Source organism: Rousettus aegyptiacus, unplaced genomic scaffold (genome assembly GCF_014176215.1).
Source record: "Rousettus aegyptiacus isolate mRouAeg1 unplaced genomic scaffold, mRouAeg1.p scaffold_m13_p_10, whole genome shotgun sequence".
Taxonomy (NCBI): domain Eukaryota; kingdom Metazoa; phylum Chordata; class Mammalia; order Chiroptera; family Pteropodidae; genus Rousettus; species Rousettus aegyptiacus.
Window position 1 is genome coordinate 22,773,403 of NW_023416285.1, and position 20,293 is coordinate 22,793,695.

The window sequence follows — 20,293 nt, forward strand, 5'->3', positions numbered from 1 at the left end:
AGTTTCTAAAGAGTAGAATAGAAAGATCACTATCTAGAATTGAAATAACATAATCAACAGTGTTTTTAGGGAGGGCATCTGACATAGCAATCACTGTGTCTGAAATTAGACAATGCATCTTTGTCAGGTCATCTGTACCAACTGGTCTAGATTAAATTAACTGGAATTTCTTTAAAAAGGATCTAACCGTACATTTGCTTCAAGTATAGAAGTAAAAGGAAATATATTAAGAAATGTGACAAATTTTGTCATCCAAATGGCACTGCTCATTTGGTAGCACTATCACCTAATCAAAGCTGCAAAGCTCTCAAGACTGGACTTGGGAAAGGTACTTCCAAATGCAACACAACAGTAATACCTCAAGATATTTAATATTTGGTGGCAGAAAGCAAACTAGGATTCTACCAAGAATCTCCTGGGACATGAATAAATCCTCATCAAGATCTATGGGCTAAAATAGTCTTTAAAATTTAATAAACTAAAGATTATACTGATGTGAGCATTAATACAGTATACATCGTAGATTTTGTTTCTGTCGTAACAGAGTAATGTTAAATAGGTCAAAACCACCAAAAACAAGTCTTGTACATAGTCCAAAGTTACCCATATGTCCGTTTATACCCTCCTGGAAATACTGTATCTTCAAGAAAAGGGAAGGGGAGTAGCGAAAGCAAAAACTGGAATATTCACCGAGATATAATTTAGAGGTATTCACAGTAGAAGAAAGCACAAATCAATACATAAAAAATCAAATATATGGCATGTTTCCTTTGGTGTGAGAACACATAAAAATAGAAATTTAAATTACTAACTGAGGGAAGAAAAACATGGCTAAAAAAACTAGTAGCTGAGTTGGGGTGGGGATGGGGCGGGGGACAGAGTCAGGGAGACAAACAGGATGCTGGGAGGTGAGAAATAAGGGTGGGGAGTAGTGGGCAATCTCAAGAGGAACTAACAAGGTCTGTTGCTTATAGTTACCCAGAAAACCCTAAGAACAACAACAGACAAACAAATGTAGCTTAGAAAGAAACGTGAGAGAAGCTGGAACCCCACTAGCTGAGCAATCCCAGTCCTCCTGTATTAATGGTGCTTTTGGAGGTTGAAGGTAATTTCCCATTATATTCACATCCAGTACAACTGCTGACACTTCTGTTTCCCGTTGAATCAACAAATCCTGGCGAAAGACCATGGGGAGAGAGTGAGTGGACCTTGTGCTCCAGGAAGTATATTTCTATCTCTTGAGAAATAGGAACTTCAACTCTATTCAGGCCAGTTTGCTGGGTTTTCTAATTTTTTTTTTAACCTTTTCTTCCGTGGAGTGGTTTTTAAAGTAAATACATTATTTTGAGGAAGAATTCCAGTTTCAAGAACCTGCACAGGTCCAGCTACTCGAACAGCAGTTAAAAAGTCCAAAAGTCGATGAAGGGAGACGTTCACCCTCTTCCACCTCCTTGCCCTCCTTGAGCCCCTCCCTTCTCAGCCCACTCCCCTTTAAAACTCACAAACAGAGAAGCACACCTCTAGGTCAAGGGTGCTTTCAAAAGGGGCCACCTGGCAAAATTAAACTTGAGGTCTTACACTTAATTATACACAATGTGTACATTTCTTTTTTAGCTGTTTTTAAAAGCACACTTCTATTACAAAAGTAATACATGCTCATTAAAGAAAAAACAAGAAAGAGTATTAAAAGGCAAAGAAAAAAATAACACCCTCACTCCTATTACTTTGATACAACTATTATTGTGAATTAAAAAATGTCTGTTGTTAGCAAATCTTTTTTAATAACAAGGGCAATGAAGAATTTTCTGCTCTTCATGTGATCCAATCATATGCTTCCCCCCACCCCCCTGCGACATACTAGCAAAATTTCTAAGGTATGTGTGAGTGTGGACTGGCTTGCCGCGTTTGGAAGCTGCGGAATGGAAGCTTGACCTCAGTCCTCTGCCCAGTGATAACCAGGGAAACCTGTGCATTGTGCTTTAACTCAGAGGGAAGCGCTTCAAACTCCAGGGATTGGGGTAAAGCCATGCAACACACTTAGAATGAGCAGAAAAAGGAAGGCGGCGAGGCCACTTCCCTAGAGCATAAGTCACACATTGTCTCTTTGCTGGCTTAGTTACTGTGCACGTGAAGTGTGTGTGTTTGGGGGAGGTGAGAGAGATGGTGTATGTATATATACGTCTATGTATGTATTTCTTCCTTTAGTACATGGACCATAGTTGCTGCCTCCTACACTGCACTGTGGGAACTTTGTATTAGAGTTATATTTGATGTCTTTTATATGCTGTCATGCAACACATTTGTTCAGAAACCTTCCATGTGTCCGCATTCTGTTTTCTCCATAGTACAGCCTCGCCTTATTCCACCCCTGAGAGGTTCTTGCCCCACTGGACCCTTTGCTCTGTGCCCTTTCCAGCCCCCAAAATGTGGTGTAGAGCCCCCTCTCCCTCTAACAGTGAAGTTCTAAATCTAATATATCACCCACTAAATCAGATATCACCCACTCCATTTTGGGAGTATTTCCTGACCTAATGTGATTTCTTTTGCAACACTGTAAACTCCTTAATGACCAGGACTAAACCGCACAAGAATAGTCATAGTTTTCTAATGAATCAATTTACTTTTTAATCCCTTTAACTATCTTCTATGCCATGCTACCCTGAACAAGCCCAATCCCGTCTGATCTTGGAAGCTAAGCAGGGTCAGGCCTGGGTAGTAGTACTTGAATGGGAGACCACCTAGGAAGATCAGGTGCTGTATACGTAAAAAATAAAAATAAAAAATAAGGGATTGTAAGCTGACAAGGTTCTTGCAATCTGTGAGGTCAACCAAGGGTTGCCTCACCTAAAAAAATAAATAAAATAAAAAGAATCCCTTTAACTATCATTTCATGGTCCTTTTCTAAATTTTACTCATTATATTCTGCATTGTGTAATAATGAAGAAGTTATTTATATTCTTTCAAATTCCTTGAATACAAGGGTCTTATTATACATATTTCTTGCAATTTTTCCCCCATCCCCAGACTTATGGTAAATGTTCAACCAATACTTACTGAACTAACTTAAATTCAGGATTTAAATGTCAATAATTTTTCTTAACACAGAGGAGAGAGTTAGAAACATAAAGAGTCAGCTTTATTCCAAAATAAGCTGAAAAGTGGGAAGTAGTTTATCTTACTTTGTAGGTCTCCTATTCTCTACTCTGCCTCCCAGCACAGGAGAAATCTAAGTTGAGGTAGTCCTCAACTTAGAAATAAGTTGCATTCTACATCTTTATATGTACAGGTCATTGATTTAGAAATTACAAACCATTTTCCTTTGAGATAATATTATAAATAATGTTTAAGATCCCTGGTAAGTCTCCAAAAGCTGATTTGAACTCTCAACAAAACAGAAATAGTACATTTGCAATGAAAAGTAGAAAATAAAATAACTGATATAATTTACTACTAAAATAACTAATAAATAACCAAATATGAGTAATGATTTATAACTTGAATAATTACGATCTATGGAAAGCAGATTTAACTATAGAAAAAGGAGGATACAACTAACCATTCTCTCTTGGTTGCAATCATTCACAGTTTCTTATAGATTTTTTTCTCATGAAAGATGTGGCCTGAGGACCTAGCTCTTACTCTTGATCTCAAGTTTGGCCGCAATTCTAATTTCAGGATCCATGTGAAACCATGTTCTATACTTCAGTCATTCTTTTTCTTCATCTCCTCATCCTTGGAGATCCTCTCCACCCGCCTCTAGTCTGACACTCCCAAAGGCACACTCTGAACCATGCCATCCCCAGGACTGCATCGCCTTTAAATGTTAAACTCATATATACCAATAGACTACTCACCTCTTAACCTTCCAGGTAACTTATTACATCATTTCTAAAATGCCTGCTCTTCAAACTATTTGAAATGTTCAGTTTACTGATCCTTCGGCTAGATTTCTAAAGTTTCCTCTTCCTTCAGCTCGCAACTCAAATTCCGATATCCACCATTTCAACTATTTTTGTACCACTGTCCTCAAGTTGCATTGTTCTGCCAAGACAATTCCAATTGTTGACCTGCACTAGAAATGCTGGGAGCTACTCATAGGGGTGGGGGGATCATGCATCCAGTTTGACCTTTATTATAACTCATGGTCACCTAACTCGACCTCAGTACTTCCTGGCAATCCCAAATTGAATGAATGGGTAATGGAAGGATGGATGGATGCTGGATAATATAGGTAGAAACATGTAGAAATGCTAAAGAGAATCTCTGGACCCTTTGTAATCCTTTTGAGATGGATGGCACTTAGTCAAGCATTTCTAATTTTACTTCAAAACATATGGCTTTGCAGTTCTGAGAAAGAACAAAGTTGGAGGCATCGCAATTCCTGATTTCAAACTATATTACAAAGCTATATGAATCAGAACTGTCTGGTACTGGCATAAAAACAGACACATAGAGCAATAGAACAGAATTGAAAGCCCATAAATAAACCCACGCACATATGTCAACTAATATTCGATAAGATAGACAAGAATACTCAGTGGGGAAAGGAGAGTCTCTCTAATATAACTGGAGTTAGGAAAACTGGATATTCACATGCAAAAGAATGAAATTGGATCCCTATCTTAGACCATTCACAAAAATTAAATATTGATTAAAGATGTAAATGTTAAGACCTGAAACAGTAAAACTAGTAGGAGAAAACAGAGAAAAGGCTCCTTAATACTGGTCTGGCAACAATTGTTTGATATGACACCAAAAGCACAAGCAACAAAAGCAAAAAAAATCAACAAGTGGAATTATATCAAACTAAAAAGCTTCTGCACAGCAAAAGAAACAATCAGAAAAATGAAAATGCAACTTATGGAATGGGGGAAAATATTTGCAAACTATCTGTATCATAAGGATTATTATCCAAAACATACAAAGAACTTATATAACTCAGCTGGAAAAACAAAACAAAAATCTAATTTAAAATGGGCAAAGGACGTGAATAACCATTTTTCCAAAGAAGACATCCAAATAGCCAACGGGTACATGAAAAGATGCTCAACACCACTAATAATCAGGGAAATGCAAATCAAAAGCACATGAGATATCACTTCATACCTGTTAGAATGGCTATTACAAAAAAAAAAAAAAAGCAAGAGAAAACAAATGTTGGCGAGGATGTGGAGAAAAGGGAACCCGTGTGCACTGTTGGTGGGAATGTAAACTTGTGTGGCCAGTGTGAAAACCTGTGAAAGTTCCTCCAAAAATTAAAAATAGAACTGCCATATGATCCATCAATTCCACTTCTGGGTATATACCCAAAGGAAGTGAAATCTCTATCTCAAAAAGATATCTGCACTCGCATGTTCATTGCATCATTATTTATAATAGCCAAAATATAAAAACCTGAGAGCACATCAACAGATGAATGGGTAAAGAAAAGATGACATGTATTAATATTATTCAGCTATTACAAAAGGAAATCCTACCTTTTGCAACAACATGTATGGATTGTGAAGGCATTGAGCTAAGTGAGACAAGTCAGACAGATAAAGACAAATATCGTATGATCTGACTTACGTGTGGAATCTAAAAAAGCCAAACTCACAGAAACAAATGTTAGAATGGTGGTTGCCAGGAGTTGGGGGGTGAGGGAAATGGGGAGATGTTGGTTAAAGGGTACAAACCTCCCGCTGTAAGATGAATAAGGTCTAGGGATCTCATATACAGCATGGTAGAGATAACTAATAATACTGTATAATATATATTCTTGAAAGTTGTTAAGAGAGTAGATCATAAACATTATAACCACACATACACACAAAAGGTAATTATATAAAGGGATGGAGGTGTTAACTAATCTTATTACAATATATGTGTGTGTGTGTGTGTATTTGTACCTGATCATCATATTGTACACCTTAAACTTGCATATGTTATAGGTTGATAATATCTCAATTAAATTAGAAGGGGAAAAAAAACCTTAAGACTTTCTTTTCCCTGGAGGTAGATGTATCTGTGCTGCTCATAATTTCACAGGCACATGACACTTTTCTGTCTTCCTAACTTTGTCCATCATCAAATAAGAAGAAACTTTTCTGGGGAAGGAAAAGCTCTGAAGGAAAATGGAAGAAGAAAGAATGTCAAGAATATGTGTGTATCAGAAAGAGATTGCCTGGAATGGAACTGTGACACAAGCCACAAAGGAGAAAATAGAGGTTTGTAGTGGCTTGTGTCTGCTAGGCCCTGAATGAGTCTCTTAACATAGTGTTATTGTTTAGTTGTCATCCATTAATCAACAAATACTTTTGTGACACCTTATATTTGCCAGACACTTTTCTAGGAGCTTGGAAAATGGGAATGAAGATAATGTTCTTGTTTTCATGGAGCCCAGGTTCTAATGGAGAAAAAAGGTAACCAAAAAAAAAAAAAAAGGAACGAGGATGACTGGACAGTGAATGGGGAAGGGAGGGATATTTTAGATTATGCGATCAAGTAAGTCATCCCTGAAGAAGTAACAGTTGAGCTGAAAACTAGTGATGAGAAGAGTTATCTGTACGGAAATCTGAATTCTTGCTTTCCTCTCACGATTATAAGATGGCTGCCATAGCTTCAAGCATCACATGCTCGCATAACTCCCAAAGCAGGTCTGGGGGTTTATCTTTGTGAGACTTTCCTTTTATCAGGAAGAAACATTTTTTCCCATAAATCACAGCCCATCTCCCTTCATATCCCACTTGCTAGAACTAGGTCACATATCTACTCTACAACCAGTCATGTCAAAAGAGGCTGGGACTGCAATGATTGTTTAGAAGCATTTATGCTGGGACCAGGAAGGGGTATCACTGACTGAGCATATGCTACCCAAAACCTAAACCAGACTGGCCTCCTGTCCTCAAGGGACAAAAGTAAAGCAGCTATAGGGACCAAGCAAGAGATATTTCACTTATCTAGGATTTATTGAACATCTATGCAAGAGGCCAGGCACTGTGCTAATTAGTGTCAGGGATGAAAAAAAGACCTAGGTACCACTTTGACCATCTCACACTCCTGCTTAAAAACATTCAGTGAGGGGAATTCCCTCTTCCCTCCTCTTTACTTTTTCAAAGGTACAGTTCATTGCCACTTGCCACCATAAAGCCTCCTCTCATCTCTAGCTGTGAATGACTTCTTCTCTATTGATAGCTCACATTTATTTATTTTACAAATGTTCATTAAACATCTTGGCCATGGGAATACAATTTGCTAAAAAGAAAAGGTCTGTTTCCTCACGGAGTTTCTATTTCAATGCTATAGAGAGTTATAGCCAATGGCAAGAAAGAATTTAAAAATGTTATAAGAGATGAAGCATGGGAGCTATCAGAGTACCAAGAAGGAGGACCTCCATCGTCCAAAGGTGGGGTGAGGGATGGTAGCAAGAGAAGATATATTTTTTGAAAATGTTATTTAAGACAATATTTTAAAAATGAATAGAATTTAGGGAAACGAGACTGGAGGTCAGGAGTTGGGGATAAGGCAAGCAGGCTAGTCCATCTAGAAAAATGAGCATGTGCAAAGGACCAGATGTAGGGAGAGTGAGTTGGAGGAAATGAAAGGAAAGCAGCTCAGTGTTGCTGGAGAAGAGAGGGAGGGGCAAACAGGGAGAGATGAATATGTAATGATAGGTGGAAGCTAGGTCAGCAAGGTAGTAAACTCTTGGACTTTATTTGGAGGGAAGCCATTAAAGAGGTTGACATGTTTAGGTTTGCATTTTAGAAAAGGCTTTCTTATTCCTTTGCTCCCCTTCCCATACTTCAGCCACACTGCAAATAGGATGACCAGCAAGAGACTGTGGCAATAAGCTGGACCAGGGTGGTGGCCGAGGAGTGGGTAGTGATTGAGGCCATCCAGGATTCAGTGAATAACAGGGCTGTGCCTGGCTAGAGAGGGAGAGGTGGCAAATATGACTTCAGGCAGTTCTGGTTTGGGCACCTGGGTAATGGTGGTGTCCTTGACAGGATGGATTCATTTTTATACAAGTATATTTGAGCTGCCTCCCACAGGGTACAGAACAGTGTTTATTAATTAACCTTTTTGATGAGTCTTTTCCTCCATCCCCCCACCTTTCCTATCAAAGCCACTCCCACTTTTCTCAGACAGACCTTTCACTCTTCTTCTTTGGGTCCACACCCACAGGAACAATGTAAAAAACTTGGTTTATGCGCTTCAGGTTTTCATCACTGAATCCCTTGAGTGAAGCCCATATTTTTTGAGGCCCTACTATGTATGAGCCAGGCACTGAGATGCAAAACAGTTGTCAATCATTACTAATAAGTTTTTTCGGCTAATACATCCAATCATACATTTAATGGTGTCAGTGATCAATAAATGGCAATTAGTAATTACACAAATCCAACTTTTTCCCCTTTGCATTTCTTTTATTCATAAAAAAAAAAAAAAAAAAAAAAACTCATCCTGTGCCAGTTCTGGGTGTTCTCCATGTGGTCTTTCATGTATGTCATTTTTTTACAGTATGCAATTTAACTACTCGAAGTTACGCGCACTAATTTTATATTACTGCATAGCTACATGATGAGGCTCGGAAATACACTCTATCTCTATGTTTTGAGTGGTACCATGCCTGGATGAAGCATCAAAGTGAGAACGGTGAACTGAAAGGGCCTTTAAAACATCTTGAAGCAATAGCAAGCCATAGACTGAAGCAGGGGCGTTTTTAAACATTACACAGGACTAAGACAATTGAACCAATTTGTCTTTTGTTCTTTTTTATTGCATTCTTTATTACATTAATATTGTTTAAAAGGAAACTCAAAAAGCATTGAACTCGGGTCCCATGCTATACAAAGTCCTCCACGGGGCCTGGCTTGGACAGAACGCGCGTTTCCGCCTCCCAACTCGCAGAGCTGTTGAAGGCCACTGAGCACGCTCGCGCTCAGTCCCAGGGAAGCGACGTGAAAGGAAAGGTCGCGAGGCCAGGCTCTCGGCTTGCCTCGAGTTCTCCCTCCGGGCGGGATGATCCGGACCGAAGTTTGCCAAGTTTTCAGGCAGGCCCGGCTGAGCCAATGCCGCTACTACCGGTCGCTTTTTCGCTCCAGTGCCAGGCCCGGCCCGTGGGAAGTTTGCTTCGGGGGTCTCCGGGCCCTCAAAGAAAAGTCCTAGGAGGCGGGGGCGCCACCTGGGCCGCCCCTCCGCGGACTCGGGGACCCGGGGCACAAAGAAAGCATGCTAAGAAAATGTGAACTGTCCTTGGAAACTCGGGACCACTTTAGGGTCTCCGCCTGCCCAGCTGCCCTCCCTTAACCCGCCGCTCTTCCTCTCCCGAGTCGGCCCCGGTCCACCCGCTCCTTCACCACCGGTGCCTTTTTCTGCTTTTTCTTTAAGAGTTCCATGCACTCGTCCCAGGAGGGGCCGCGCTGGCCGCCGGGCCCAGCCCTTCCCGCCGCGCCCGGGGCCGCCCTTCCTGCGGGTGCCGGCTGATTGATGGCCCGGCCGGCCTGGGTCCCCCGCCTCGGCTCGCCCGCGAGCTCGGCTGTGTGTTTTGGAAGCTGCGCAGCGGGCTGTAGCCCAGTGACGCCCGGAGCGGGCAGCGCCGCCCTTCCTTCCCCCCGGGCTCGGGCGGCAGCGCGGCGGCAGGTCCGGGGAGGGCGGGGTACGGGCTCCGGGGCGGAGGGCGCAGGGAGGGAGCGCGGGCTGGGACTCCGGGGCGGGGGCCGGAGGGCGGGGGCTCCGGGGCGGGGGCCTCGCCGCGCACGCCCAGCCCCACGGCAGCGCCGCGCCTCGCGGGACAGGTTCAGCCGGCGGGGCGGCGCCCGGCTCCGGGGAATAATGAGTGTCTGTCAGGCCGTCCCCGGGTGACTGGGCGGGGCGGGGCGGAGGCGGCGCGGGAGGCGGGGGTGGCGGGGGAAGGGTGCAGGGCGGGGTGCGTGTTTGCGCGAGTGACTCGGTCGACCCCTCCGGCGGCTGCCTCCACCCAAGTGGGTGGGGACCCGCCCAGCCCGGGCGGCCACGGCGGCTCCCTCTCCCCTCCCTGACCCTCCCACCCCGGGTCCCAGCCTCTACTTACCCCGCCAGCCCCGGGAGGCTCGCAGAGCGAGCAGCGCCGGCGTCATGTGACTGCCCGGAGTTGGTGCCAGGAGCCAGAGGGGAGCCAGGAGCGGAGCCGCGCGGAGCCGGGGCCCGAGCCGGAGCGCAGCGCGAGCGCCCGCCGAGCCGAGCCGCGCCCGCCGCACGCGCGCCCGTCCCCGTCCCTCGCGGCCGCAGCCGCCCGGACTAGAGCGCTGACATTACTGCATTTACGGGGTTCAAGGCAGCCCGGATCCCGGCCTTTATTTCTCTTCTGCAGCGCTCAGCACCGCGCCTCGAAAAGTAAGTCCCCTCTCCCTCACCTTTCCTTCTCGCCCGACTCTTGCTGCCCCCTTTTTGGCTTGTCCAGTTTCATTTCTTTTCATGGGGGTGCTCAGTGAATGGGGTCGGGGTACAGCGCGGGGGTTGGGGGGGCCTGTGGGTTCGGAAAGTGCAACAGCTCCTCGCAGGCAGGGGTGGAGGCGGAGGGGGAGGTTAGGGGGAGGAGGCCCCCGGGTTCAGCGGTTGAAAGTGTGGGATTGGGGGGGAGCCACCGTGCGGGCTGCGGGGGAAGGAGGCCGGCAACGCCCGCCGCGGCCCAAGCGAGGGCGCGGGCGGGGGCTCACCTGTGTGGTCCCCCGGCCGCCGCCCGCTCGCTCGCGATTCCCTCCAAAGCCCCAGAAATCTCAATGCTCTCCGCGTGTGGCAACGTTGTTTGGAGAAAGGTAGCACGGAGGCCGCGCGCTCCTGCTCCTCCCCCTTCGGGTCCCCCACCCCCCGCTCCCGCGCCCTCCTTCTCCCCGCCCCCCGCCCGCGCCCCCCGCCGCCCTCCTTTTCGGACCGTGAGCTTTGCGGCTCGTCTGCCGGAGCAAACTTGGAGCTGCCTCCCAGGCCCCCTGGGAAGAAACTTGGGCAGTTGGGACTAGAGGCAGCATCCCATTCTCGGTCCTGGAGCCCAGGAGTGGCCAGGGCGTCTGGATCCCCGGGGGAAGGATTAAAGAGCTGGCTGGGTTTGCAGCGTCCTCCTCGGGGGCACGAAGGGAACCTGCCGCAGTGCCTGGAGCAAAGATTGCAGCGTGGCTGGAGGCGGAGAGCGCCTTAGGCAACAGCATGCAGTTAGGGACCCTAGCCGGGCGAGGACCGAGGGGACTGATCCCTGGACCTGGACCCTTGGGACCTACCTGAGATTACAGAGTGGCTTTCTTAGAGATAGCAGATAATACCTGGAATTGTCATTACCACTTCTTTGGCAGATAACAGAGAATCTTTTCTGCTTTAAATTTTACGGCAACATAGAAAAATAATAGGTGAAAAACATGTGAATGGGACTTGTTTTTAATAAGTCAAATTAAACGGAAATTAGAAATTGCTCACCTTCTTGTATTTCACTAAAATATTTTACACTGAATTTTTACTAACTAAACGTATTTTCCCATTAATATCACCCAAGACACTTTGGATATAATGATTATATTCTCACAAAGAGTTCGGTATATGAGAATAAGTATGAAGTTGTATTCTGACTTCATTTAGATTTAGTATCAGTAATTATAAGCAAAATCAAGTGGGAAATAGGACATTTGTTCATTATAAGTTTTTCCACAGCAATTTTTGGTGTCCTTTTCTGAGTGCATTATGTATGAATTTGAGGAACATTTTTATAAAAGAAACCCATCTGGATGGTAATCTTCCTAACCCTAGGGAACACTTGCTTTCAGGGAAAAAACAATCTGATAGCATTAACATCTCCAAAATTTTGTGTTACCATTTTTTAAAGAAAGAGTGAAGGAATGAGTTTCTTCTGGCTTGAAACAAGGAGTACATTAGTTGACCTTAGGCTGTTAACAGAAACCAGAAATGAGATGTTTGATTAATTCAAACTCCCTAGAGAAACATCTCAATTTCTACAGTCAGTGAGGTTTGCCTTAGAACTATTAGCAAGTTCAGTGAAGATTCACTGTAAAGAACATTTGGCTTGCATAAAGGAGAATGCAAGTATAAAAATTCTAATGTGAGAATAACAAAGAAAATTAGCCGCTTAGACCACAAAACCTTGTCAGATATAAAATATAGCAGCATAGCTTTGGAGAAAGGCATTGTTTTTTTCACTGCAAAGTTTCTAAATTAAAACCCAATCTTCTGGTTGCTATGGGCACACTAATGCCTTTTTTTTTCCCTCCCCCCCCCACCTTTTTTTCTTACCTGTTGTTATGTCTACACACAGATTTTTAAATCTCTGATAATGGAAACCTAAGTTAAACAGTCTTGGCTAACAATATGAAGAGAAATTATGGAAAAAGGACTGAATGGATTTTGCTATCTCAAAAATACCTAAAGGAAAATAAACATTTTAGGATATCTTATAAAAATTGATACTCTGTTCTATAGATTGTACAACAATTTTAGATTAAATGAAATGTCAGGAACAGAATCATTCTCAAAAGGATTTCTGTAGATTTGCGTACATGCAGAACAGATGTGCAGCTGTGTGTAAATATGTTTATAATTATGCATTTTAAAGGACAGTGGACATTTGGGGTGACACTAGCTGTCCCACACGCTGTGTCTCGGAATTTAGTTCTGTGGTTGAGACACTTAAAATTGGTCCAGTTTTCAGTTCTGTGGGATAACCCAATTGTAATCTGAATTCTTAACAGCAATGCTCTATATTTGTTTTCCCCATGATGCTCTGAGGCTGAACAATAATTATTACCCTAACCCAGAATTTGATCATGGCTAGAGACCAGCCATTGGGATGGAGGATGAAGAGACAAAAGAAGTCGATAGGGAGGCTTGTGTCAATTAGGAAGATCTCTGCTGCTTGAAAATGATAAAATCCCATGTTCACTTATAATGTTTACTGTATATGGAAGCTCCTATTTGTAAATAGGGCAGGTCCCCTGTATGAAGCTGGTGTTATTATTCACACCCATAGAACAAACACCTCCACCCCCCTGTTGTTGTCTTAAAAAACTCCAGCTGCTCATGAATATAGGGTCAGGGAGGGCCGGCTAAATGTTTCTCTGTGCTTTCTCTCCAGCACAGCCAGCAGAGCTGTTTCCTGTTCTTTGTTTCAAGGCTGGGGTTTGCGTCATACATTCCAAGTGGCATATGTGTGCTCTTTCCTGTTTCAGGCTGTTTTCTGGTAGATCAGTAGCCCAGACCAGGCCTTGGTCCCTGCCCCTAAACTCCCTATCCCCACCCAGGGAGTTATCATGTCTCTACACACTTGCTATTGCTTAAGATGCCTGTGTTATGTCATAATGAGAAGTCAGTTAACCTTTTTACATATACTCTTTGCTCCAGTTTGTTTATATGGGCGAATAAATACTTTTACCTTTTTAAATTTACCATTGACAAATTGCGATTTGTGTGCATATTGGCTAGAAGTCTAGAGGTTGTTTTTGTTTGGTTGGTTGGTTTTTTGTTCTTGTTTTGAAGTGGGTAAGGTGTTTTGAGATAGGCATTTTGCCCTGAAGCTGTCAGTTTTGCATCAGGATTACCACCTTACAGTTCAGAAGACCTAGCATTCATTATCTGAAAGATGTGGCCCATCCTTGTCACATTTAACACTGAACGCTGTAAGCATAGGAGGCTTCAGTAGATGGAGAATTTAAGTAGTCTTGGCAGCTTAGGCTGACTTGAAAGTCTTGCGTATGTTTTCAGGAGGAAATCTAAAGAAAAAGTATTGAAACAAAACGTAAAATATATTGAAAACAATCCCAGGTTTATTATTTTTTTTAAAGACAAAGAAAGATTTTACTTTATTCTAAGTCTGATTTCCAAACTCTTTTAAGAATAAAAAGTTCAAAGAAAAAGAGAACTGGAAATAAGAAATTCACTTAATGATAGCTTGGAAAATTTTAATCTTATGTTTTGAAAACAAAAGGAAAATGCTCATTTTTATTGTTTTACAATAACTTTTATCAATTTTTTTTTTGTATATTCTCTCAGTTGTGGTTAAATTTCTGGGTTAACTACATAAAACCTATTTTAACAAATTATTTTTCTCTTGGCTGTTCAGAAACTAAATTTTAAAGAAACGATTGGAAAGAAAACTTTGGCAGGTTTCTTTTTTAAACTTATTTTTGGATTTTCTTTAAAATCTGTAGGAGTCATTTACAGTGTTCTCTAATGGAATTAATTGAAAGAGTTGATGTGGCAGCAAGTCAGACCCTGTCCTTCCAAAAATTAATAATAGTACTTTGGTTTTAATGTCTTGTTTCACCATTTTTTATTTATGGATAAACATACAATATGATATTAAGACAGCTTCTGGGATCAAATAGTAGGTTACTGATAACCTTCCTCGAAAACAGATGGGAATTTTGTAAAGTTTAAGATTTTTTTTCTTTGGAGCAAGCAAACTTGAAATATTAGGCTCACTTGTAGGACAAAAGACCTTCGAACTAAAATTTATAACCAACCCAACTGAAGCAAGTTTTTTTTAGTTCCAAAGTTAACACTCCAACTAGATTTGACGGTCTAAATTTTTCTATTTGGCTTATCTCAAATCATTCTTCCCACATTTGTGAGGAGAGGGAGGTAGTTAATAGAGGTGATTAGGATCTAATATAGTCTGTCAGAAAAAATTCTGCAAGCTGCTAAATGCTAAGCTAAACAATAGGGAAAATTATAGCAGTGTGAAAAATTATTATAATTACAAACAAAAGTGAGAACAATTTTATTTATTGACCATGTAAATTATCATTCCAAATTCCATTTTATCTCCATCACTCTCTGTAGATACTTGCCATCTGAATATTTCCAAATAAACGTTTTTGCTATAAAATAAACGGCTTTCTTAGTTGGTTATTTCTAACTCTGTTTTCACACCCAGTTGTGTTTAAGGAAAAATAAATACAAACGACCTCATCCTTTAAATACTAGGAATTACATTATTCTGGAAATTGAGTTTCTTTCTGAAGTGCCTCATTTATCATTGGTTTGTAATATTCTAGTCAAAATTTATCTTGGAGTGAGGTAGAAGGGGAGGATTTTGATGGGTTTTTTTTTTTGTTTTGTTTTCATTTTGTTTTTGCTCCAGCATTCTCATTTTCAAGCCTGATCTGTCCCTTTCTTAGACCTAGTTTGTCATCTGAAACAGTAATGCCAGAGCTCGAGACAGGAAACCAGACAACAGTCTGCCCTGATAGGGCAGAGCATTGTCCAAAGGAGGTAGCCTTGTCCGCCCCTCCTCCCCTACTCCCCCCAACTCTCCTTCCTTGAAATTTATCAGTAATAAAGAGACACAATGCTAGAGACGCAGTTTCTGGGCCAGAACTAGGACTGTTTTCTCCCAAAGCAAAAAAAATATCCTTTCTGTGCTTTTTCTGGAATTGTCACCATAGGTCACTGGAACATTTCAAAAATTACTATTATATTTTGTGTCCCTCAGTCAGGGTGTTTAATAGTAAAGTTCTTCCTCTAGCAAAACAGGTTCCTGGAGCTTTTTGAAACTCACTCCATTGTGTTGGCAGGCCGAATACATTATCATTTTCCCCATCTAATTATTAGGGGAGCTGGAGACCGAGTGTGGCAAGTTAAGTGGCCTTTCAAGTCGATGTATTCTGTGTAACCCTGGGTCTAGTTCTTAGCTTGATTTCCAAGAAGGGGGTGTTTCCTGAGACAGCCTCCTTCCAGGAGGACCCCGAAGAGCCCAGCTTAGCCTGGGACATGCTCAAGATGGTTGTTAATCATTAGCAGGCTTGGGGCTCTCCAGGGATGGCCTGGAGCTAGTCTCAACCCAGATCAGTGGAGTTTAGCCAAATCTAGACATAGCGATCAAGTGGACGTTTGAAGTTAGTGCCTCTACCCTGGAGAGCGACCTGCGAATCCAACCTGTGGGCTTTTTCTGCTTTGGCCTATACATTCTTCTAACTACTGTTCTTTGAGTCTAATCACTGAAAGCCACTCCTATATCTATTCTTACACTCTGCATCCTGGTACCTTCTAAAGCGTTGCACCCCAAAATTTCTTTCATTAGTCAACTCAAGTTCTTGTTCCACGTAGTTCTCCAAATAAGGGAGTTTTTCTCTCTGGAGCCTCCCAAAGTTTTCACATTTATTTTGTGTTTTAGGTTTTAGAAGATGGTTTTCCAGGCTGGTTTCTCCGGCCCCTGAGCAAATTTTCCTGTGTGACAGCTGGTAGATGGCCCTTTTTGCCCTTCATTTTATCCTAGCACGTGAGAAGTGCAGTTTGACATCCATTTATATATTCATCTCGCAAGTATTTATTGAGCGCCTACTCATTAGAACTAATCTCAAATTATGTGCAGTCATTCTTAGTTATGCCACAGGATGGAGTAGGTCCGGAGTGATCTAACCTGAAAAGGTGTTTTGAAGTCTTAATTACCCTCTGGAACCTCCCCGTGGCCCCACCTAGCATGGGCAAGGGTGGCAGTGCACATGCCCCACGCTCCATGCCCCACGCCCTCCACACCAGGGAAGTGACCCCAGTATGAGATGATTTCACTTAAAAGTCAGTTCCACGTCACAGACTGAAGCAAAACAGAAGGAGCCCTGGTCTGGAGGCCGACGCGTTTCTGTTCCTGGCTGCGGCTCCACCCCACTGTGAATTCGGGCAAGTCATTTCACCTCTGTTCCTCCATTTCCTCATTTCTAAAATGGGGATGAGGACCTGACCCTTCCACCTTTGCACAGTTATTATGAGGATTTCCGTATTTACTTGAGTAAAGCTGCCAATTTTTCTCGGCAGTTGTATGGACCAGTTGCAGGTGCACTGGCTAGGAAGAATAATAGCCTAATATGGGGCCCTCAGAATGTGTCTTTTGATCTTCGGTCCAAGCATGCACTATAAGAGAGAGGGTAGGCATCAGAGGCCAGATGGGAGGTTGCAAGCGCCACTGCTGTAAACACACTGTTCTTGCATTCCATGTCCCCCATGGACAGATCTGTTTGCAGAAATCGGTATCCCACTATTGCTGTTTGGTATGATGCTCTCTGCCCAGCGAGGCAGTAGAGTAAGATGCCAAGTCTGCCAGCCTTGAAGTCAGACTACTTTGGGTTCAAATCCTGGCTGTACAGTTTAGCAGTTGTGTGATGTTGGGCAGATTGTTTTACCTCTCTGTTCCAGTGTTCTCATCCGTAAAATGGGAAGGTAGTTCCCACCTTGTGGGCAGTAAATGACACAGTCCATGTAAATGGCAACCATGATTTCCAATCATGAAGGCGGTGAGCATCAGCAGGAAACCTGTGACAATCCTGCCCTGGCTTTCCTTGGTCAGGGGAAATATCCTTTAAACAACAAAACAAAATCTAGTTGTTTTTGTTCGTTTGTTTTGTTTTGTTAAACACACACCCTCCCTCTTTCCCTTCCTCCCTCTTCATGCAGTTGCCTCTTCCCTCTCTTATTTATTTCTATTTTAGTCCCTAAAACAGAGTAGAGACCTTTACACTACATGTGTTTGGGAGATCTCTCTGTGGGTAATAAAAATTTCTTTGAGGATGATACCTACCGATAAGGTCTCTGGAGGACCCAAAGCATTCAAGATTAAGGTTAGGAGCAGTAACTTTTTTTAGAGAGCTGTGATTCCCTTGAGGTTAAGGCTCCTTCACTCCCATTACTTCTTGAAGGGAGATTTCAAGTGCATTTAAAGGGAAAGGGAAATGAGGAGCTCCCACTCTGGGCTAAGTGCTCTTACATTTGCCCCTTATGCCTGGCCTTTTAAAAATATGTCATTTAGTGAACAAGCCTGATGGCCTTTGGAGAGTGGGTAGGGAGCTCTCTAAGGAAGTATAAGGACAGGAAGTAAAGGTGTTCTGGTGGTGGTCAGTTAAAGTCCCAGCCTATCTAGGTAAGAAGGCGGCCTCAGATCTGCCTCAGACCTACTGGGGCACAATCAGCTGGCTACACAGAGTGGGGAGGGCCTTGAGCTGGTCTTTGAAGAATTAGGAGGATTTAGATAAGCCGGAAGGGGCCGGAGCATTCCTTGCTGGTTGCCCAGCATCGGGGCCAAAAACGAACAAAGGCATGGGGGTTGGGGGCCAGGCAGCATGAAGGGTGCTTGTTGGAGCAGGGGGCAGCTGGTTAGTAAAGGGTGCTGAGCGTGAGTGCTCAGACCCACTCCACGTGCACTGGGGATCCCATTGGATAGAGGCCGGTTTGAGAGCTTGGGAAAGACTAGATGAGAAGAGGGCTTTGAAAAATGTAGGTGGCAAGGGGGTCGACATGGGTTGGAGGGCCCAAGGGAAGGGGTAAGGAGACCAGCGAAGGGAAAATCCCAGGAACACAGTCTTAGGCACTGAGAGCCTGGATCCCAGTGGCCATAGTACAAATAGAAATAAAAGTTGGTGAGGGAGGCTTAAAAGATGACCTCTAGGGTTCTGTGGTGAATGACGAGAAAATGAGGCAAACAGGGGAGGGCTGCCAGCAGGCTCTTTGAGGCAACAGTGAGGAGAAGGAGGATTTGGATTGGGGACATGTTGAATTCTCTTGCATAGCAGTGGTTCAAAATGCTTTTCTGTTTCTTTTTTTGTTTACTTTAGAAGAGACAGGGCAATATTAGTTCATGGTTCTGGGGTTCTAGGAGATAAACTTTTAATGGTGAATCCTCAGGAACTCTGACGATTCTTCCTGGTTATTTTTAAGGTCCCAGCCATTACTGTTGAGGCCAGAGTTTCCAGGAACTAGTTGCCGACTGGAGCCAGTTGGTCCCTCCCAGCCTCCCACTCCCTCCTGGGTGGGGCCGCAAGGGTGGAGGCTCCTTAGGGTGGAGTGGGGTGGGTCTCCAGTGATAGGGCACAGAGCAGAGAGGCAGCCCGGCCTCACACAGCCCTTCTGGACTTGATTATATAACACTTCACAGAAGAGAATTTCGAGGGCTTAGGCCGGCCTTGTAAGATATGTACACAGGAGGATTAAACATCATGGGCATTTTTCAGTTGATTTTGGGTCGCTCGCCCTTAAAACTAAAACAAAATTGTCAGCCTAAACAAGGAAAATACATATGTAACCTTAGCAGGAAAAATGATTAGCATTTGCTAAACTTTCTTTAAGAAGGGTGTGGATTGCTACCAGCCAGGTGCTGGTGAACTTGAGAGTTTTCCTACAGGGTGTGGGTTGGGTTTCCCCACTCCCACCCCTGCTTTGCTGGGCCTCTGTCTGCAAAAGTGTAGGGATTTTGCTTGGTTGTTACCTTTGCACCTGTCCTTATTTACATGCAAAATCAATTGCTTCACTCGGTCTTTCCGAAGTACAGGGTGTGGGCAGAATCTTATCTGAAGCCATGTCCTGTTTGGACAAGTTGGACTTGCCTTGGCAACTCTCCATAGGGTGGAGCAGATGGGTGGAGGCAGGAAAGTAAAATTGGGTGGCTCGTTAGCCCGGAGAGGAGAGAGGGCGGATTGTTTGCTCACAGGATCATTATATTTAATCTGAAACTAAATAATTAACTTCTTTCCCATTTATAAAACATTTTGATGCAAAATAACTAATTTATGAGGGGCAAAGATTTAGAAATACTCCATGGAATTTTTTTCCTTTCAAATCAATTAGAGAAGACTGAGGGTAAGGTGAAAATCGTCAAGTGACGTGAAAACGGAACACATTTCCAGGTAAGTGCCAGCCCTTGGCTGTTCTGAAAAGGAGCCTCCAACTTAAAAATGCCTGCTAACATCTGTTGCCTGGCCCCTTGTATTTCTGGCCAGAGCAACTGCCAGTAAATGTTCAGCTCCTTCGGGAGCTTGAAGAGTTTGGGTACAGAAGTGAAAAAAGACAAATTTCTTTGGAAAGGAAGTTTAGTTTCAAGGATGTTGCCTGCCTGCCCTGGTCTTCCTCCTGGCCAAGAATTACACATACACTCAGAGATGGGACTTTTTTTTTTTTCTTTTTTCCCTGAAGTTCCTTTGGGGAGTAGAGGATGGGGGGAAGGTAATAGCTTCCTCCTTGAACATCCAGAGACTTGGGATAGTTGGGGAGGGGACTTAACAGGTGGTGTGTTGGTTCGATCCTACTGTTCTCCTTAAACCTGGCTCAGGTCAGCTAAGATTTGCTTTGAGGGAGGCAGGTAGTTTGGAGCTTTATGGGTTGGAGAAGAAGAATGCAGGAATCCTTTGAGCATCTGAGGAAAGAAAGAAAGATATGGAAAGGGCATAAAAAGAGAAATAAGAAGGGCGAATGACAGGCAAGTCCTGCATGTCACCAAGAAACTTTGCTTCTGACACGTACACATTCTCCACGTTCATGCTTGCTCTCTCTTGCCCTCATGTTTCTGGGAAGGAGG

At 43.4% G+C, this 20,293-nt stretch overlaps 1 protein-coding gene and 1 pseudogene across 2 annotated transcripts in view; both read left to right on the top strand.

Moving 5' to 3' along the window:
- Window positions 1-2,642: 2,642 nt before the first annotated feature.
- On the top strand, window positions 2,643-2,763 carry LOC118609172 (annotated as a pseudogene).
- A 7,250-nt stretch (window positions 2,764-10,013) lies between these two features.
- KLF3 (Kruppel like factor 3) overlaps window positions 10,014-20,293 on the top strand; it is a 33,943-nt gene continuing 23,663 nt past the window's right edge. The window contains exon 1 of one of the 2 annotated variants that reach the window (XM_016140708.2): window positions 10,014-10,353. The gene's annotated coding sequence lies outside the window, so the exon portion shown is untranslated. Of the gene's footprint in view, window positions 10,354-10,886; window positions 19,626-20,293 lie in introns of those variants that run through there. The other variant, XM_016140709.2, reaches the window with a different exon arrangement.